Raw genomic sequence first — 22724 nt, 5'->3', positions numbered from 1 at the left:
CCGTGTCCAGCAGAAGATATATTGCTCAGGATCAATGCTGAGCAGCAAGCAAGTTTATTTTTACCCTTTTATGCACAAAACTACAAGGACATAAGTGTCTGCGTTAGGCATGCCAGGAAGACTTAACGAGACTGGAAAATGAGATCCAAAAATGGGATCCCGCAAAAACCAGTTTTCATCGTGCTTGATTAAACAACGTCCTTCCAACGTTCAGGAATCCCAGCAAACACCACAGTGTCTCCGCTAGAAACTCTTTAAGAAACCACGAAGACGTTGGGCATGTAAAGGAGAGATTGCTCTGTATTCACGGAAGCCAAAAGACTTGGTGAGGGGGGACGGTTCGCTCACGCTGAAGCCGAGACTCAGGAGTCTGGTTGGGCAGAAGGGCCAGAGGGGCAAGGACAGCACAGCCTGGGCACAAAGCCAGCCAATCGCTGGGTGCCAGGAACCCACTTGGCAGTGCTCTCCCTCTGGGGCTTGCTGTCTTTGAACCTCAAGTTAACCAACAAGAATCTTCTTTTTCCCAAGTGAAGTTACTGCCTTTTTCTCTAATGGAAACATAACACTTACTCAATGCCAAAAAACCAGAAAATCACAAAAAAATTTTAAAAACCATTTATCATCCCACCACCTGCAGATATCACTAGTAAGATTCTGGGATAGTTCTTACTTCCTCTCCACCCCTCCACCTCCTCTCTCTCTCACTCTCGCTTTCGCTCTCTCTCGCGCACACACACACACACACACACACACACACACACACAGTGTGTACATACACATATATGTGTATCATGTTATTATACTTGCTTTTTTATAGCCTGCTTTTATGTCTTAACACATTTTAAACACTGCCATGATGATATTTTTCAACCACAATTTAAAAACTAAATAGTACTCTGCTACACATACATGTTTTACTTAAATAATCCCACAGTATTAGGCATTTATTCTTCTATATTAAAAAATAATAAATTTTCAGTCCTACCTTTACAATTTCAGATATTTCCTTAGAGCAAAGAAATTGCAAAGTCAACTAACAAGATTTTTAGGCTTTTGATGTCATAATATTCCCACATTTTCTTTCAGAAAAGTTATATCAATTTACACTCCTCAGAAATAAAGTGTAAGAATACCCGTATCCCATATGCTTTTACCAAAGCTTCTATTATCTATATTCTACTGTCCCTTAAATTTGACAATTTTTTCCCAATCGGATAGGTGCCAATTAAATTATTTGCCAACTAAATAGGTGCAAATGACTATTGCTAATAAAAACCACAACAACAACATTTACTAGGCACTTACTATGTGCCAGGTACTATTTATGGGTTTTACATGTTTGAGGTATATTAATTCCATCATATGAATGGCAAAAATGAGGCACAGGAGGGTGAGGTAATGTGTCCACCTGCAAACTGGAGTTGAAGTCTGTACCCACACAAACAATGGTTCCAGAGTCTAGACTCTTAACCATGACACCATACAATCACACGGGCAACTATCAAAAAGAATGAGAGGAAAGGACAAGATTAACACATGGTAGAGGGATCAATGAAAATGTAGCGTGCCAATCGCTCCCTAATCTTTGTTCAACATATTCAACATGATTATGTGTGTGGTAGTCCTCTAAGTGATGGACACCATCCTCTGATCCAGCAAACTAAATCGGAAGTAGACTATTAACTTTTCATTGGCTCACTCACCAAAAAGTCACCTGGGTTTACTCCTTTGGCATGTAACAATATACCTGTTCACACTAATCACACAAAAGAGAATGGGCTTGTTTTCTTGTGTAAAAAAAGGGTTTGGGATCCAGCAGTTCCACTTGTAAGTACATATCCTAAACAACTGAAAAGACTGTAACAGATACTTGCACACTCATGTTCACAGCAGCATTATCCACAATAACCAAAAGATGAAAGAAATCCAAGTGTCCGGTGACAGATGAGTGGATAAACAAAATGTGGTATATATATGCAATGGAATATTATTCAGCCTTGAAAGGAAGAAAACTGTGACACAGGCTACAACACGGATGAACCCTGAAGACATGCTAAGTGAAAGAAGCCAGACACAAAAGGACAAATACTGTAGGATTCTATGTTACGTTACATACCTAGAATAGGCATAGTCATAGACAGGAAAAGGAACAGTGGTTGCCAGGGGTTGGAGTGGGAAGTACAGGGAGCTGTTTAACGGGTACAGAGTTTCACCTGGGAAGATGAAGAAGTTCAAGAGATGAATGGTAGCGGTGATGGTTGCACAGCAAGGTGAATGTATTTAATGCCACTGACCACTACAAAATGATTATACGATTTACACTACATATTATTTTACCACAATAAAAACAAAACAGGATTTGGAAACAAGGGCCTCCTATGAGTTTTGTATCTATTTAGGGTGCCTCAGCCACTTGGGCCCTAATCAGATCCTCATAAGCCCTTCTGGTAAGTGCTATCAAACAGAAGTTGGGGAGCATGGTATAAATGCTTCATAAAAGGTAAAAAAAAAAAAAAAGTCTCTGGAAACACTCAATCTTTAATTGCAGGGACCAGCTTATACTGTGATGCTCACATTAAGTGAGTTCACATTTCCTTTGCAATACCAAAGGAAAAACAGAATCAAATGGACTGTAAAAACCGCATTTGCTACAGGAATCAAAGAACAAATGGGAAAATCAGGTGAGCCTTCAGGAATGACTACTGAGAATAACAAAGAAGCCCCAGGAAAAGGTCTTATCACAAGCCTATAGATCAACAGAGCTGAGGTCGTCAGTGGTTTAGAACATCTGATGCAGAAAGACTGCCCATCCAAATGCTAGCACCCCATGTCCAATCAGATTTGGGGTGAACTTATAGAGAAGGCTACCTCTGGGGTTCAAAAAGACAACTCGGTCAGCAGCTTCCTCTATTCACACAGCGCCACAGAATAGTTTCAAAGCTCTATTTTTTAAAGACTCAAATTCAAAAAAAGCTGTCTTAGTGACTTATTTAATAGAAGGTCATTCTAAAATCCCAAAAGACCACTTCATCACCATGAGTCTAAATAAAGTCATTCCAAAGAAAGGAAAGCTAGCGCTATCAAAGCTAATATATGTTACTACTACCTCATCATCAGCCCAACCTGACACAGGAAGTCCAATCTGACATTGCATTAGAGCAGTTAACAAAGAGACAAGCCAAGAGCTGGGCTCCCTTCCCAGGACACCGTCTTGTGCCTTGCTCTCTCAAATATCCCCTATTATACAATAAAGAATTTGGCCTTTGTCCCTGGTTCCTAAAAGGGATACTAACTCCTTGGAATTTCCTGAGTAACAAAAGTGTCTGTTATTGACAAGCCCCTTGGATCACACCTGAGTTTATGCTAAGAGATGAGAAGACTCAGACTGGAAGCTGATCAACAGGAAGACCAACCATGCGATTAGAACGCTGGATCTTGAGCCTGCCCAATCTTGGGAAGTAGAGGGGGGCTCAGATTGATTAAATCATTGGCCACGTGGATGAACTCAATCATGCCTATGCAACAAAAAGCCCGATAAAAGCTCTGGACACCAAGCTCAGTGAGGCTTCCTGGTTGATGAATATGTTGATGTGCCAGGAAGGTGACCCTAACCCCAGAAGGAGAGGGCATGAAAGCTCGGCTTTGGAATCCTCTCAGACCTCACCCTTTGTGTCTCTTCATTTGGATGGCCTGGATTTACATCCTTTAGATTAAAACTGTAATCCTAAATGCAGTGCTTCCCTGAGTTCTGTGAGTCATTCTAGTGAGTTATCAAACTTGAGGGAGTCATGAACTCCTAGATTAGTAGCCAGCTGGTTAGAAGCATTAGTGGTTTGGGGACCCTACCTACAGCTGGCATCTGAAGTAGAAGCTGTCTTGTTGGGGACTGTACCTTTTAATTTATGGGATCTGCACTAATTCCAGGTGGTTAGCATCAGAATTTTATTGCAGTATATCATTTGGTATCAGAGTCCATCCCCACCTTGCGCACACACACACACACGTGCACACGCGCGCATGCACACACACACACACACACACACAGACAAACACACACATTTCCAGTTGACTCAGGTGCTGTACAGGGATCCAATACCCAGGTTCAAATGACAGAACCTTTAACCGCTAAAATTTATGCCAACTATTAATGATCATAAAGTTTCCCCCATTTAATAAAAACTGAAATGTTTCAAGTAACTGCTATCCCAGACATAATTCTAAGAATTTCTACATGTATTAACTCACTCACTCCTCATAGTAAACTCATAGGGTCTGTGCTGTTGTTACTCCTGTTTTATAGACGATGGTGCTGAGGCACAGAGAGGTTGAGGAACTTATTCAAAGTCACGTGGTAGAGGGGCCAGGATTCAAAACAAGTCCCTCTGTCTCTAGAAGCTGACCCCTAGTCACAAGCCTGGTGGAAAACTCATGAATGCTGGCCACCCACCCCTCTGAGGGGCCCCAAGTCACCCCTCTTCTCTACCCACACTTGCTCCCATTCTCTGTCCTTAGGACAGGCACAAGCTGATCTCCTTGTACAATGTGTGCATTCTGGTGGCAGAATTATCCAGCTTCAACTGTAGCTCAGGAAAACTGAGAACACAGGTAACACTGGGGGAGATTAATTATATCCCCGAAAGTCTTTTCCAGCAACAACAAACAGCTAGACAGTACTAGATGTAAATGAAACTGGCAAATTTCACTGCAGTAGATGAACAGATTCAAAGTTAGTTGCTCCTTGGTTATTTCCCCCACCATAGGCAGAACCTTCCCATGATCAACAAACCCCCTCCCCCCTCTTTTTTCCCTATTACTTATATTCTTCAGTGTGCCTCCCCTTTTTGATTAAATTGGTATTACACTTTGATGTTTTCGGTTTCTTTAGCATTGCAATTAGAACCTCGGGCAGTCATGGTGCTGATTTTTCAAGCAGAAATTATACAAAAAAGACCACAGCTGGCTGTCCTTCCACCTGATGCACGCCTTCAGTAAATATTTTGAGCATCTACGACGTGCTGGGCAGCATTCTAAGGCACTCAGGCTCCACAATAAATATGACAAAAAGTACCTGCCTGACACCATGGCACTCACATGTCCGCAGGAGACACAAAGAAGCAATGAGTGAGTGCGAGCACATATGTGTACGTGCATACATGTGTAGAATTCGAGGCTATGACAAGTGACATTTTTGGGGTTTTTTTTTAGTTTTAGTTTTAGTTTTGAGAGAGCAAGAAGGGGAAGGGCAGAGGGAGAAGAGGACAGAGGATCCAAAGCAGGCTCCGTGCTGACAGCAGTGAGCCCGATACGGGGTCTCAAATTCACAAACCATGAGATCATGACCTGAGGAGAAGGCAGATGCTCAACGACTGAGCCACCCAAGTACCCCGATAAGTGATGTTTCTGAGACACAGAATGAGTATAGATGTGGGGGAAGCACAAGAAGATGTATATGGCTGCAGTAAAATCAATCATGGGAAAGGTAGTGGGAGATAAAGACAGAGAGGGGTCACATTCTTCTGACCTGAGGTACCCAACCCCTTGTCACCATCTCCCTCCCTTCCTGAGTCTATGCCACCAACACCTTACACTGGACAACTGTCATTCCTACCTGAGCTCTATGCCCCTTGCCCCTTACAGCCAGTTTTCCACACAAGCCAAATGACCTTTATAAATACAAATCAGATGAGGTCACCCTGACCCCCAGGCTCAAAACTCTGTACATATACATCACAGAATGAAACCCAAACTCTGTACCTTGGCCAGCAAGGCTCTGCATGTTCTATCCCTACTCACCTCTAGACTTAGCACCTTGTTCCCTTCACTCTACCCACATGCCTCCATGATGGGTCCAGTCTGTTCCTGCCTCAAGCACCTATACATACTGTGTCCGCCACCTGGAACTCCTTTCACCCAGGACACTGCCTGGATTCTGTTGCCATGCAGGTGTCTGCACAAACATCACTCCCTGAAGCAGCCTCCTGGGCCACAACATCTAACACGGCACCCAACACTCGCTCTCTACCCCTTGTCTTATTTGATTCTTCTTCTCCCACCTCTCCACCTGACAGGTGACTCGCCAGTTTCTCTACTTCCTCTGTTTTTGTTCACCTCTGCATCCCCACTGCCTAGAACAGAGCCAGGTACAAAGTAGGAGCTCAATAAATACATGTCAAATGAAGGAATGAATGACTTTGATGATGCGGTCAAACTCATGATCTTCAATCCTGTGCATCCAAGCTGTCCACACCACCTGTTCAGGGACAACCCACTCTTGGATCAGTTTTTATTGGCAGCAAACTCAGAAGGCAACGTCTTCCCTTCCACAGAGCCAGCTGTTCCAATCACCCTATGATTCCAATACTAAGAGGACAAGGTCACCCTACAAAACCACTTGACAGCCCAACATTTACACAAAGACCCCAAGAGCCACTTGGTTGATAAACTCACCCATAATGTGAAGTAAGGAGTAGACATTTCAAATCCTTTCCATGAGTAAATGGATAGACAGAATTTCCAAGTGGGCAGAAAATGTCTCCAGTGCCCACCTTTCATGCACAGACTCAGCCACCTCTCACTGAGCTCTTTCCATGTGGTGACTGTGGGCCCAGACCTGGGAACATGATAAGCCCCAACAGGCCCTAGGTCAGAGGGCTTCCTGAAGTCTAGTAGGGGAGACAGACAAGACTGGTGATATTTCAGCTCACCGCTTATATACCTCAATGCTTTGTACTTTAAAACCGCTGTTGGGGAAAACATGTATCTGTCCCTACACCTTACTGTGAGGAATCAGTGACTGACAGGTGTTCTGGTCTGGGAGGGTATGTCCTAGGCCCCCTCAATGGAACACAGGCCTGAGTGAAAAGTGGGGATCTCATCACAGACTGGGGAAGGGGAAGAAAGACGGGGAGGAAAACCTCACTGCTGCCTGAAATTTCACCCCTAAAGCTGCCTTCGATACTTTCAAGGTGGTCAAAGCCAACTTTTCCCTGGACATTGGTAGTGACGCAGCAGACAGGCTCACCATGACTAACAGAGCCTTCCCAGCTCAGGCCTGGGAAAGGAAATGTCCTTTTGATATTTGTTTGTAATCCAGGGGTCCTCAAACTTGTGAAGGCAGCAGAGCCTCTACCACGGTGGGCTCTCGGGACACCAGGGAAAATCCTGCAACATGGAATCCCTTCTTGTGAACCAGGAACAGTCCAACCGACAGGACAGGGCACATATGGGCAGGGGCCTCTGCATCTTCAAAGAATGCATTCAATATTAAAAGTCACCTCTCTCTGCTTTTCTACAGAATTTGTTTTTTCCTTAGTTTTTCATCCCACTACCCACTGGCACTCACTAGCAAGTAAGTGAATGCCAAAGATCTGAGCAGGTTAGGGAAAGAAAGACTCAAATATATAGGAAAACTCTACCCCATCACTTATTGTCTTTTTCTGGAATGAAAAAGAACACCTTTATAATGAACTGGGGACACAACACCAAAATTACTATAGAAACAAAAAAAGACATGCCACACACAGAGCCTTTATGGGGCTGCACAGTAATTATATCGAAAATGACAACCATTTCTTCTAAAGGATGATAATTAATATTGCCTTTACATAACCCACTTTTTCTTTACCTCCCTCCTCCTTTTTTTTTAGTTTTTCTTTTTTACTGATTATTTTCCTGCATTGGCAATCAGCAAGTTAATCAACATCATCACTGTCAAGCATTTTCTCTGGGAGATCAACACTCTCATCAACACTTTTCCATACGCAGAGGCATTCCCATTTGGAAAACAAGGGGTGGGGATGCGGTTGGGGTGGGACGAATATTAGAGTTCTTACCCCACAGCATTCTGGGATTCTGATACACCTGACCACAAAGCCACAGGAGTAGGTTCTGTGCATACACTCATGACTTAATACAGATGACTATAATACAGGGAAAACTCTCCCTTGCCTCTCCAATGCTCTCCCCTGCCTTCCATTCAAACACTTCTGAGTACCTTCGTCAGGCATAGAGTATGTGACAATGAACAGGCACAAGCCCTGCTCTCACACTGTCATGAGGGAACAGACACATCCATTGATCATTAGAACATAAAAAGTGAAGTCCATTCACTTCAACAAGTGATTTGAGCACCTACTATGTGCAGGGTACTGCTCTAGATGTGGGACGCACAGCAGAACTTGTATGCATGAAAGAGTACATGATATATGCAGAATATCACAAGAACACAGAAGAAATGCCTCTCATCCTATCCAGGAGGATCAAGGAAGCCTTCTTTGAAAAAAGAAAGCCCTGGAAGGAACCCTGAAAGATGAAATGTGGATGGCAGAGCAAGGCATCCCCAACAGGGAAAAAAACCTGTGCATGGAACAGAGGCACCAATCAACAGTCACACTCAAGGGCATATTCCCCTACCTGCCTGGGATGCAGGGGGTAACAGGGGTGCCAGGTTGAGGCTTGAGCAGCAAGACAAGGTGACCAGGGACCTTGAATGCCACAGCAGGACCTGCGGCTCCCCTGTAGCTGAAGAATGGGTGGAGCCTGAAGGCCAGGAGCGACATGATCCAATTCCCCTCTCAGATACAATTTCCTGAACTGGTTTTTATTCGCAAGCACTGCCTCTCCTGCATCTGAGGCTTGAAGATGCAAAAAAAACCAACCTACCAACCAACACACAAAAAAGCCGTATTTCGCAAGGGGATATACAGAAGTTTCAAAGAATAAGGCATATAGGATTCTTCCCTGTTTTAATTTGAGATGGCTAGACACCAGTAAGCAGGGAAGAAAGAATGTTTTTTTATAGACCAAAAAATTAAGTGAGCAAAAAGCAGCTTCCTAGAGACAAACATCCCTGACTTAGCAATTTCGCTAGAGCTGTTCCTTTTCATCTCTGCTGGGACTAAGAGAAGCTGTGCGGCAAACACTTTTCACATCTTGTGTGGCCCGCTGCCACGTAACACCTCAGTCGGAGCCACACCAACCTCCCGAATTGGCCGCCACAGCTCATGGTGAATGAGCCAGCCTCTGACAGATCCAGAAACGGGTGAGAAGACAGATTCTCACCATGGATGACGGTTGCAGACAAGGCTATTTTTTCCTAAATAATACTTTTATGTTAATTGAAGAGTTCAACATTCCCAGGGGCCTTCAAATTGAGTGAATTCCTCCCATTACGTGAAGGGCAATTTCAGACCCTCGCGGCCCAAACTATTCAACGGCCCATCCATTCTGTCTCCATGGACAAGATATGCTTACTCCTCAGAAAACGTTAGTGTGAAACTAATACACTGATGCAATACATTTCCACTGCCATGTTATGGTTTCCAATCTAAATCCAATTACAAGCTTCTAGACGGTGTATGCAACTTACTGACCACACTATAAGCCTGTAAGCTACTCTAGCTTCCAATGAACTAGATTACTTCAACACACAAATTCCGATTTAATGTCCATACAATTCTCTGCCTTCCGCCCAGCAAGTCACATCATAATTAAGTTGCTTATGTTCTTCATTACAGAAACAAGCATATTAAATGGTACTACCCTGAAGGCCAGCGCTTCTACTGGTCAAGCCACACACGAACTAGACTGGAAATTTTTGTTAATCTACCACTGAAAGTCGTCAAGATGTTTAACTGGCACATTTTGAAATATTTCAAATGTCTCTAGTCACAATCAAATTTGAGAGAGATGGGTTAAAATTAGTCTTCTCTTTATGTACCGTATGATGAATTCCATTTATGTAACATCCAAAAACAGCACAACTGATCTGTGCTGTTAGAAGTCAGGCCAGTGGTTATGCTTGAGATGGGGGTCACTGGAAATCTCAACTACAAAGGGGCACCAGGGGGCCTCCAGGTATTGTTCACGTTTTGTTTCTTGATCTGGGTACACTGACACAGCAGTGTTTAGGTGTGACAATTAATCACATGGCACACAATTAACTTGTACACTGTTCTCTATGTATAAATCAACAAAGTTTTAAAACATTAGGGTGGGCGTATCTGGGTGGCTTAACCAGTTAAGCATCCGACTGGGTTTCGGCTAAGGTCATGATCTCACAGCTTGGCTCCCGAGTTTGAGCCCCACACTGGGCTCCACGCTGACAGCACAAAGCCTGCTTGGCATTCTGTCTCTCTTCCCCTCTGTCTCTGTCCCTCCCCTGCTCGTGTGCTCTGTCTCTCAAAATAAATAAACTTTAAAAAATAAAAATAAAACATTACGATGGAGGGCAAGATGTCTACTTTCACAAAGACCTTAATGGGTCAGAACTTCAATCCTGTGTGGCGTTTCAAAGAGCACTGATTTTACACAAACAGAAACCAGATCAACAGAAGCAACCAAGTGCTTTCCTGGGCCCACTTTCATTTCAATTATTTTTCTTTTTAATGATTTTTTTTAATGTTTATTTTTGTGAGAGAGAGACAGACAGACAGACAGCAAGCAGGGGAGGGGCAGAGAGAGACAGAGACAGAGACAGAGACAGAGACAGAGACAGAATGTTTCGATTCTGAGCTATCAGCTTAGAGCCCGATGGGGGCTCGAATTCACAAACTGCGAGACCATGACCTGAGCTGAAGTTGGGCATTGAAACTGAATGAGCCACCCAGGTAGGTGTGCCTCTATTTTTCTTAAAGATCTCAATCCTCCTCACAGCATACCTAGTATAGGGGACACTCAGGGTAGATCACTATTTAACAGTCCTACTTCCATTTGACAACATTATTTCCAGCAATGTGCATACAATAATCCATCATCATTACATTCTTGAGTCTTTCTTTAGGTTTTAAACCAACATTTTTTTTTTAACCTGTCACTTTTTAAAGTGACTTCTAAAATTCAGTACAATGTTTCTTCTATGAAGTGAAATATATACTTACCAAACAACATTACACTTAGGAGTTCTCAATCTTTCACAGTTAAATTTCCATCACACGTAAAAACTCCAAATGGTCACACAGAGTGACAGAACTGAAGAAACTCAAGTTCCATTTTTTTCTTCTTAAACTGCACTACCATTTATTGTAAAGCTCTCTGGAAACACAGGCATATGTTGTACCACAAGGGCTGGAGGCAGCAAGTGCACCTAAAGTGAGTTCCGACAGCTCTGAACTGTTACGAAGTTACTATCAAAGCAACATCTGTAGCTCAGTCCTCGAGTGTCAGGAATGCCAGGACAGGGAATTCTCTCAATTAATTTTCATATAGAATACAACGTTTATTAAATGGTAAGTAGTAGCATATACTAATCTTAAGTGTGTACGTACAAATAAATATTAACATATATTTACATAACATTATTAGCAGCAATTATTTAGAACTTAGACGAACCAGAGTCCCCCCTCCCCCAAGTATTTTATGAGTATTTTATCACTGGCTTTGTTTAGAACCGACCACTCACTGTGATAACAAAAAAGCAGATCAGGTGAGCGGAAGTCAGTTTCATTGCTTTTAGTCTCTATAGCTGACACACCCCTTGGTGCACACCTGGAGAGGACCACGCCCAAGTGACCCACCAGGGAGCAGCAGCTGCGGCACAACCAGAAGCAAAAAAACCTGGGTGGCTCAGTTGCTTAAGCTTCCAGCTCTTTATTTTAGCTCAGATCATGATCTCAGTTTGTGGATTCGAGCCCCGTGTCAGGCTCCATGCTGTCAGCAAGGCACCTGCTTGGGATTCTCTCTCTCCCTCTCTCCCTCTCTCTCTGCCCCCCTGCTTATGCACACAGGGTGGGGATGCGCATGCTCTCTCCCAAAATAAATAAACTTAAAAAAAAAAAGTAAACAAAAGCCTTCTGAAGACACAAAATACATGTCAGAGTTCAAACATAAAAGCTTTTGTATTTCACACGTTAAGAAGGCCCTTGTAGTTTACTTTGAAGGTGGGGAAGGGTTCTTCAACCTCAGCACTATTGAGTATAGGGGCTGATACTCTGCTGTAGGGCTGTCCTGAACACTGTAGGGTGTGCATGGGCACCCCCGGGCTCTACCTACCTCAGGGCCAGTAACACTCTCCCATCTTCCACCCACTATGTGCCAATGTTCCCTGATCACCGCCAGCTGAGAATCACTGTGTTGGACGTTAGAACACCTTTGGAAAAGTACACAAGAAATCAGGCACAGCGCTTGCCCCTGGGAAGGGGCACTTTGGTTTGCTTTTTTTTTTTTCCACAGTACCTTTTTAACTCTTCACAAGCACATCTATTTCTTATTGAAACATAAACTTAAATACAAAAAGAAAACTAAAGAGACAAGGCAGGAACACTATTTAGGCAAGAGTATGCCACTGGGGAAATGCCCGCAGCCCTCTCAAATTATTTTTCCTTTATTTTTTATTTATTTTCAAATATTTCCCTCACGAACAGAAAAAACAAATCAACATCTTTGCGAAACGTTCATTCTAGCCCATGAAAGACTTTCTATATACATGGAAATAAACAGTCATTTTATTCCTTTTTAAGTTTTATTTTTATTTATTCTGAGAGAGAGCATGCACGCATGTGCCCAAATTGGGGACAGGCAGAAAGAGAATCCCAAGCAGCCTCCGCATAGACAGGGCATAGCTCGATGCCAGGCTCAAACTCACAAACTGAACCATGAGATCATGACCTGAGCTGTAATCAAGAGTCAGACACAACCGAATGAGCCACCCAGGTGCCCCTACACAGTCATTTTATTTTTTTATTTTTTAATTTTTTTTTTAACGTTTATTTATTTTTGAGACAGAGACAGAGCATGAACGGGTGAGGGTCAGAGAGAGGGAGACACAGAATCTGAAATAGGCTCCAGGCTCTGAGCTGTCAGCACAGAGCCCGACGCGGGGCTCGAACTCACGGACCGCGAGATCATGACCTGAGCTGAAGTCGGCCGCTTAACCGACTGAGCCACCCAGGTGCCCCGCTACACAGTCATTTTAAAGAAAATATTTCTGGTCCGTCCTTGGAATCACTTATTTTACACACAATTTTACGCTTGCTCCAGATCAGGGTGGAATGAAAACAGAAAAGGAGGGTATCCGTGGCCAGGCAGGCATCCAGTCCCCAGGGCCTCAGTGAGAGGCCTAATCAATTTTTCAAAAGGAGCAAAGGGTTTGAAGCCAGGAAGCCTGGGTTTCTGAAACTCTGTTCTACCACCTTCTCACCCTGGGGCCCTGCCCAAATCACAACCTCCCTAGACGCCAGTTTTTATTTATGAAACGGAGGCTGACGTGCACTTCATCGCGCCTCTGTGAAAACTAACTCACGTGAAACACGCAGAGGTTTTTATGCACATGTCAAATATTATTACCTTTATTGCAGAGTTATACACATCCTGATTCCCAACCAGAGATAACCCTTGGCTTTACCACAAGGAGTTGTATCATTGAAAACAGCCCTAGGGTTGGACTCACCAGCAGCAACAGCAGATCCGTAAGGGTGGAAACAAGTATGAAACAGGTAACACAGCCAGTAGAGCACAGAGCTGCAAAGTGACGGGCGCCAGACTGCCTGGGTTCTGATCCTACTGGGTGACACTGGGCCACTTCCTTCACCTCTACATGCCCCACAGTCTGTCTAGAAATTGGGGATAACACTAGTACAGCTGATGGTCATTAGTTGCCACAGTTATGTCTACAAAGTCACAGTGAACCTTGAATTAGGGAATGCTGAACCAGTGCTCCCACGGGGAACATAGCATTAGGTTCCTGTGAGCCTCTAGCCACATTTCTGTCAACTGATCAATTCATAATCATGTTTTGTGTTTCTGTTTTAAGACACCTATTTCGTATTGTTGACTCATTAACACAGCCAGTATTGTAACTCATGCCTCATGATGCTTAGCTAACACACATCAATTGTCTGTAAGGTACATCACAGCCTTCCTGTACCTAGGAACACGAAACAGCACTTTAACATTATGTTCAGGGGCCATTTTAAACCATAAAATCACCCAAGAAAAGTTCAAAAGTTCCCCCAAAGGAGGGGTACTAATTAGACCACAAGGAGAATACTTAGGCACAGTGTGAGACCTGAAACAAGAAAGTAGAGCGTTGCATTGGTCAGTGTCAGCTAGGAATGTGCACATCAGGCAACTCAAATCTCCCTGCACTCTGGGTGTGTCTGTGAATGGCCACAAAAGCACCGCCAACTATTGATTTTGCCGTTACAGATACATTATAACAAGGAGGCAAATATCTCACAGAATCTTCAAATAACGAGGACTGACTGAACCTGCCTCACAGAGTTGCTCGGATGATTCAATGAATTAAGACAGATACAGCACTGAGAACTCTACCATCATGGCACACGGTGAGTATTCAATAGATGTTAGCCATTACTGGGGAGACAAAAGGCTCCAAAAAACATGACATGGTGTAAAAAGCCTAACAAAATGATGAAAGGGGGACATAGGTGGTAACAGAGAAACACAGAGGGAATACGGCATGGAGGAAAGGTCCCAAAACTCCTATTTCTTTCCCTCAATCTCTCACTGTATCTATTTATTTCCCTTCCTTTCCACCAAGAGGTTACATACCTTGTGGCAACCATCCACCTTTTTGCTCTTAGATCCATTCTCTGCACGCCGTGCCCTTTTTGCAACATATGCTAGGAAACCACATCTCCCAAAGCCCACTGCCATCTGGTTTTCATGCAGGGTTGACCTACGGGAGGCACCAGCCGAAGCCAGGAGGGCAGCACAGGGAGGAAGCCAGGGTCTCTGGCCAGCGGCATCCCCTCCATGGATGCAGCTCTTCCCACAAGGCCCCGCGTTATCTTTGTGATTCCACCACCAGCTCCCACCATGCTGCAGCCCCAGGGGTGTGACAACCTCCTGGCTGGTAATCTCTGGATTGCCACAGATAGACTTTTTGGTATCTCACCACTTCCATCCCCTCCATACTCACTTTTCTAGTCAAGTTCTCCCGCCACTCAAGTACACACAGGCTCCCGAAGGATGCTATGCCCTGCAACTCTGCCCAGACTCTCCCCCCATACTCACCTGCACCCCACACCCTCCCACAATCTCACCTCCCTTACTTTGACTCTCTGGCTTCCCTGGATTGAGAGCAAATAAAAGTGTTCGGGGTTTGGGGGTTTCTTGCATGTATGTGCACTTTTCAATTCACTGTTGCAGGAAGAAAAAGCATACTTATGGAAACATTAGAGCTACTTCAGCTTTTTATCAAATTACATCACCACGGCCACCTTTCAACATGGGCTACTGGCTGCCCCTGCACCAATGGTTTCCTTCTGCTTAAGTGCTATTTACTTTTTAAATACTAAGCATTACTCTCAACTCATAAATACCTGGATTGAAAAAAACCCAAATGCGGCCTATGGCACATAGCCAATGTTCTCTCATAGTCAGCACTGGTCATTCCTGGCTGCTGACAGCAGCCTGTGTAATCACTGTCCGTGAATTGAGGCAACTTCCATTCTCTTTGCTTTCCATTGTTTCTCACCCCACTGCATAAAAATGTAATGCCTGACCATCATCATGAGCAGGCATAAAAGGGGGAATAAATGAGTTCACGTGGATAAAAGAATGTAACAGCGAACACGGTTCTGCTAAGTGAATCAGAGAATCGGGAGAAGGGAGGCTATGGACAACATTTGCTACTCAGTGAATCCACGTTCTCTTCTCCCCCAACACGCAGCGAGACTATGTTTTCCGGCAAGGTGGGCCAGGTGACTGAATTCTGGGTAATGGAAATATGAATGGCAAGGGGCTATGTGCTACCAGGCCTGGCTGAAATATTCTACCTGGCTGGCTGCTGCATGCTCCCCACAAACCACAGACTACAACAGACACCCCTGCAGAGTGCATCTGGAAGGGCCTGTCTTCAATGTCAGAACCGATTTGGTCTTGGTCACCAAATGACTTCTAAAAGGATCATTACCCCACACCACCACCACTAGCCTAAAACTACGAACTAGAAACAACTTACACTGGGTGCAAACCGACCACACACACAGCCACACACATACATGAAGGGAGATCCATTTGTTACAGAAGGTCCCTCATGCAGGACACATACCTTCCAAAAGAAATGGTCAGACATCTGCTTGAGATGACCAAAGGAGCATATGAAATAATCCCCAGCATGTTCCTTCTAGAAAGATTTCTACAAGGAAACCCATTTGGGCGGGAGACTCAGGAATAAGCACCTGTTCCTGGTCCCCTGTTTCCCGTCGGGGAGAACAGTGCTGTGCTAGCCAATTTTCAACTTCTAGCACAAAAACCAAGAGGCAGAGATGCAAAGGTGGGCCTCCCAGCATATGAGGTACAGAGCTAAGACTCACGACTCCTAAACCAGTGCTACTCAAAGTTGGGGGTGGGGGGGTTCACAGAGCAGGGCCAGTCTACAAAGTACTTAGTGTGTAAAGAATAAGCACCAAACTTGAGGGTAAGTGTTTTGGAAGCTTTTATGGCAATGTGACAGGATAATTTTCTGTCTTTGAATCCACTAACAAAACTGAAGTCTTGTATTCTGCACTTTTTTTTTAATTTCACTTCCTAATCATTTATTTTTGATGATTTAGAAGTTTTAAAAAACCGCTGTTTCTCCAGTCACCGAGAACCCCCAAACTCTTGAGCCCAATTCCCAGGGTTCCCACATGGCCTTCCCCAATCCTCCCTGCCTCACCTGGGTTGTCCTCCAACCTCCTGGCTGGGCAACTCGCTCACCCACCCCCTCTCAAGATGGTATCTCATTAGATAAGTGGCGGCAAACTTCCCAGAAGCCTTTTTGATACACGAGCTGTGGGCACTGATTCCTGTAAGCTATCAGGAGGCTCTGATCAAAATGAAGAGTTAAGTGAATGATCAATCAACACAGCTAAAATAACACAGGACTCTGGTCCCAGAAAATGGTCACGGTAAGAGAATAAATGACTAGAAACCTGTCCATGGGCCTTACCCATGTTAATTAACCTGAGGGAGAGCCTCAGCCTGCCCCACAGATGCTGTCTATCCATCGCTCCAAGCCTGAAGGGACAAAATAAAATGGCCATCACCTCTCTCCTCCAGGAAGGCTGACATACATGGGAAATTACATACTGGCTTTGGGAGACATAAGAGGCCCTCAACAGAGTGAGTCGTCTCTGTGTGTGGCACCAGGTATGATGAAGTGAACAGCCTTCATCATTGCAAGGCCATAGGACGTGGAGACAGCATTAGCTGTGCCAAGCAGCAAACTGAATTAACCGTTACAAGGGAGTGCTAAACTAGGGGCGCCTGGGTGGCTCAGTCGGTTAAGCATCTGACTTCAGCTCAGGTCATGATCTCACAGTTCATGGGTTTGAGCCCTGCATTGGGCTCTGTGCTGAGAGCTTGGAACCTGGAGCCTGCTTCGGATTCTGTGCCTCCCTCTCTCTTTCCACCCCTCCCCTACTCACACTGTCTCTCTCAAAAAACAAACTTAAAAAAAAAAAACAAAACAAAAAAAAAAAACAAGGAAGCCCTGAACTAGCTGGAGAGGGATTTAAACACATACAGATCTTCTTGAAACTGAACGGAGAGAAAAGCAAATTGATAGCAAGGACATAAGGAAAGAATGAACAAAGGAAACCACAGGTAAGGGTAGATCCAGGTAGCACCAACCATCCTCAGAGTGTGGGTATGCTGGGGGGTGCTACAGGTCTAGGTTCCAGGCAGACCCCATTTTTAAAAATGTCCAGGGACTTGGGGCACCCGGGTGGCTCAGGTGGTTAAGCGTCCGACTTTAGCTCGGGTCATGATCTCACTGCTGATGAGTTCGAGCTCTGCATCAAACTCTGTGGTGACAGCTCAGAGCCTGGAGCCTGCTTCGGATTCTGTGTCTCTCTTTCTGTCCCTCTTCTGCTCACGCTCTCACCCCCTCAAAAATAAGTAAACGTTAAAAAAAAAATTTTTTTTTTTAATGTCCAAGGACAGAAGTATGGTAATTTTAACAGAAGCACCTTTCACAGTTAAGAAGACATGTGTCATCAGGAGATCAGAAAGGGATCCACCAGATACGGTGAGGAAGGGGTGGAGGGGTACCTGAGTGTTTTAGTTAAGTCTCCGCACTTCTCTGGATACTTGAAATATTTAAACATTTTATTTTTTTCAGGTAAAATCAGAGAAAGATACATGACATTGTTTTGAAAGCTCTTGCCAGGGACCAAGAATTGTGATTAGGTCCAGTCAAAGCCAGGCATGTCTTATGAAGACAACTGCTCTACCCTTACACATGTGCCCTGGCGATGACATGTCCTCTACCCCCGCAGCCACATCCGTCCCTTCCCTCGGGCAGGGAGAGAAGCAGGGTTTCATCCACCATGCCCGTCCATCAGTACTGGGCCGCGGCTACCCGGCATGCAGTCCTACCGTCTCTGGGGTACTCGCTGGGCTCTGAGAGAGAGGAATGAGATGCCAATGTGCACCATAGGCAAGGGGCCAGGATGGTGACAGATATTCCTCAGGTACCAGTCTTCCCAAAGCCTGTGGCCACTATCAAGCTGGCTCAAGAGTCTCTTCCTACCCCACTGCAGGCAGGCTAGCCACCTACACACTGGACTTGGCTGCACAGCACACAGCCAAGGTCAGGCACTGACATTTCCTAAGACATGACTAATGTCCTGAGAACCGCAGAAAGAAATCTGAGCACAGGCAGAGAAGGGGTTTCATTTCAATCACATCTCAGGCCTGCCATCTAAGCCCCCACTTCTTCCAAGATTACTCATCTTTGACGCCAACAGGAAAACATCATTAACTTGAAATCCCATAATCTTCATTTGATGATGAACATATTTCAATGTCTATACTACCGGAATAATAAAACACACACCTTTTTCTACCAAAAACCTTTCCCGCTTCAGACTCATTCTTTCAGCTCGCTGTGCTGCCATGGGCCAGGAGCTGTGCCAGCCACTAGTGCTGAGAAGAACAGTTAAGGCCAATCCTAGCCCTCAAGGAATTTACAGTCTACTAGACCCACAGTAAGTAAAAGGCATTCTGATTCCACTTCACACCTTCTTCACTTTCTTTGGCTGTATGTGTTCACAAGATCTCCTGGTGTGGCTCTGGTTTTTATTTTTACCACAAACACTGCATCTTTCTCTTTAGGTCAGGTCTTAAGAAATCAAAGTTAGAAGGTGGTTCTTTGAAAAACTGGGGCATTAAAAAAACCAGGTATGGGATCCACAAGGCCCATCTGAAGAGCCTTTAAGTTTGTTTGTTGTTGTTGTTGTTGTTGTTTAATGTTTTCTTATTTTTGAGAGAGAAACAGAACATGCGAGCAGGGCAGGGACAGAGATGGGGCGGGGTGGGGGGAGGGGGTGGGACAGACACAGGATCCCAGGCGGGCTCTGCACTGACAGCAGTGAGCCCGATGTGGGACTCGAACTCACCAACCATCAGAACATAACCTGAGCTGAAGTCAGATGATTAACCGACTGTGCCACCCAGGTACCTCTGAAAAGCCTTATCTGACATCTATTTTCCTCTCTTTTCACAGGCTCTGTGGTAATCAGAGTTAAACAGTTATTTGTTCTTAAGAGCCTGACCTAAACTGATTCATATGGTTACGCATCAACATAAAGATAAAGCCAGGGCAACTACTTCCTGAGAATGGAGATGGTGCGGGAAGAATGGTGATGTTTCTCTGCCTTCAGGAAGACCCAACAACGTCCACACTCTCAGGAGGTGCCTAAGTGTGTGAAAGCCACCTGCTTCCTATTCTGAAGGCTACTTAAAAGGATTATAAGAAATGCAAACTCAGGCACCTGGGTGGCTCAGTCGGTTAAGCGTCAGTCTCTTGGTTTCCGCTCAGGCCATGATTTCACAGTTCGTGAGTTTGAGCCCACATCGGGCTTGGCACTTACACTGCAGAGCCTCTTGGGATTCTCTCTCTCTCACCCTGTCTCTCTGTCCCTCCCCTGATTATGCATGCTCTCTCTCTCTCCCTAAATAAATGAATAAATAAATTTTAAGAAAAAAAAAAGAAATGCAAACTCATCTGTGATATGGCTTCCCAGTTACAAATGTCAATGCCAGCCAACTCTGCTGTGTTGGGAACCCTTCCAACAACAGGTTGACAATAGCCCAATTCAACGGCTCTGGAGGAGGCTGACAGACAGCTGCTCTTTCAGTAGTTATTCCCAAAGGAGCCAAAAGGCCTCCTTCAAAGGCAGCTAGATATGGCAGGCTCAAAAGGGAAGGTGACAACATATTTGGGCAGACAGACAAAGCCCAGGGTTGCCACACAATGCCAACACGTCTGTCTGCTCCATGAAGGCTGTCAACCCCACAGAGTGCACAGCTGAGAGCAGGAGGTAAGGGCAGACACAGACACAGGGTGGTGGGAGGAGGGGATCACAGCACAGGATAGGCAGAAAGATCTTCATCCTTCCCACAGCATAAGCCCCAGCAGCTGGGGATCAGGGACCTCAGACCCAGCTCCAGGTCTCCAGGACGTCAGCCACTACCCCCAGCTGCCATGCCTGCCAAGTCTCAGAGGGCAGTAAACGAACTGCTCTGTCAGCAGTAAACTCACTTCCAAACAGACTCCTGAAGATACACTGTTCAGTTGTCCAGCCCCTGAAATGAAGTCCCATTACAATTAAGTCATGTGTGTACATGGTGGGGTGGGGGAGATGGATTAAATGTGCCTATTTCATCTTAGACAAAATTCCACATCTTCAGAAATTCAGAATCCCTTTGAGGTTCCAAAAGAGACACTTCTTGTTTCTCTGGTTCCTCCCAGCAGGACAAACTCTGAAGGTCACAGCTAGAGAGAAGCCTCTGATAAAAGTCACATGGTCATATGATTTTCTAGCTCTAACATTAAGGCTTTTATTCCTATCAGACATTCGTCTGCTTGTGAGTTGCTGGGGTGTTTTTTCCCCCCACTGTGGTATTTTTTTCCCCTGTGATGTTGTTAGAGACAAAGTGTGTTCAAAGACCCACATAAATCAAAGAAACAGGAATTAAGTATGTTTAATGTTTCATTTTGTTAGCCCCATAACCTTGACACCCAAATCCTATCAGACTGTGAAATCCAAATACTCTGCTCCCAAGTCGAACATCTCATTCATCAAGGTAACCCTCAAGGGTGGCCTGGACACTGATTTTAATTGCTACGGGCTATTCAGACAGTTCAAATAATAAAGTACTTAGCACATTTCCTCACCCATAAAATATGTTCGTAACTGAGGACTTAGTACATGTACTTCTTGAGCAATGGCTCCTTGATATAGACAGTTCGGAGACTGTGCAGTCTTTAGGAATCATTCTGTCCAATTCATCGGTTTGACTTCTATTCCCACCATGACCCTCTGTGTCAGGTTTGGGATGAGTGGCTCTGAAGGAGCCAGCCATTCCATGTCAGGGTAACCGGCCATGATCAAGCTAAATCAAGTTGTGTTTGATAATGACTGAATAAAATAATCAATGGACTTCTGCTCTAGTCACGTGACTAATTCTAACCAGCTAAAATATCCTTACCCAATTATCCCAAAAGATTAAGCTCCACCAGACCTTAACCAGATAGCGAGAGATGTCCCCTCAGGATTGGAGCGGCACTAGCAAAGCCACCTCTCAGCCCTTTGGGACTAGGTGTCTATATTCTCACAGTTCCAAATGCTAACATCTGACTCAACTATTTGCACTTCTCCCTCCCAACGGCAAATATCCTGGGTCTGTAATCGGCCACATGAATATCTGCTTACTTCAGTACTTACATGGCCTAATGGATCCTCCTCCAATGCTCACTTCAGAACAGTAATCACTCCTGAAATCACAAAGACAAAGACACTGTTAAGTTTCTCCTCTTTAACTACTTGATCTATTGCCAACAGGTTGACAAAGACCTTCTATGGACTTTATTTCTCCCATTTTGGAACCCAGTTGCCTTTCAACACAGTCTCCCAAAAAGAGATAGCCTAAAAATAGCCAGCTGGGAAGCCCGATCACTTCAACACCCAAAGGCATTCACCTAAAAAAAAAAAAAAAAAAAAAAAAAAAAAAAAAAAAAAAAAAAAAAAAAAAAAAAAAAAAATTGTATGATCGCACGTGTTAAGACCCCAAATCATCCATTATTAGCTCAGTAGGAGCAAGACTATGTTTGGCAATGATGGGGCTTCTCCAAATCTCAGGAGGCATTAAACCCAAGCTTTTACCAATTCTAATGCTTTCCGGACTAGACTGCATTAATATACACACACAGTTCCAAATATATGTATGCACACATTTTTAAAAACAGATAGCTCTATTACCAAAAACTAAAGAGTTTGCAATAGAAGATAAACCCAATTGAATTACATGCCTGTTCATTCAAATGGAACAGATTACTTGTAGCCACTTCACCTTCAAGAAGAAGAAAAAAAAAAAAAGAGTGAAAAGCATTTTAGAAATAGATCTATGTGCTTCTGATGAAGCTAGTATTTTCCCTCTATAATATTCCTTTATAAAATAAAAGGGGGGGTACATGTCCTTTAACAGATATATACTGCATGTTTCTGATATTCCTGGAATTTGTCAGCAGAGAATTAGAAAACTGAAATAGTTCAACAGTGAGGGAGGGAAGGAGACAGGGGGAATGGAGGAGGGAGGAAAAAATAAAAACCATGCTGCACAGACCCATCTTCAAGCGGACTGCCCAGAAGTATTCTAAGACTAACCAACTGCTTCACCACTGAAGAACCTCATGGAAGAACATGATGCATCATTTTCTGCTACAAAATGTCTGAATTAGGCTATTTTTTTTAAGTTTATTTATTTATTTTGAG

General features: G+C 44.2%; 1 protein-coding gene across 4 annotated transcripts in view; it reads right to left on the bottom strand.

Annotated features, from left to right (window-relative positions):
• MGAT5 (alpha-1,6-mannosylglycoprotein 6-beta-N-acetylglucosaminyltransferase) overlaps positions 1-22724 on the bottom strand; it is a 335238-nt gene that overhangs the window by 266569 nt on the left and 45945 nt on the right. For 3 of the 4 annotated variants that reach the window (XM_042994303.1, XM_042994306.1, XM_042994304.1), the window contains exon 2: positions 21678-21727. The gene's annotated coding sequence lies outside the window, so the exon portion shown is untranslated. Of the gene's footprint in view, positions 1-21677; positions 21887-22724 lie in introns of those variants that run through there. The other variant, XM_015545082.2, reaches the window with a different exon arrangement.

Source organism: Panthera tigris, chromosome C1, assembly GCF_018350195.1.
Source record: "Panthera tigris isolate Pti1 chromosome C1, P.tigris_Pti1_mat1.1, whole genome shotgun sequence".
NCBI classification, from domain to species: Eukaryota; Metazoa; Chordata; class Mammalia; order Carnivora; family Felidae; genus Panthera; species Panthera tigris.
This window is presented reverse-complemented; position numbering and strand designations above follow the sequence as displayed.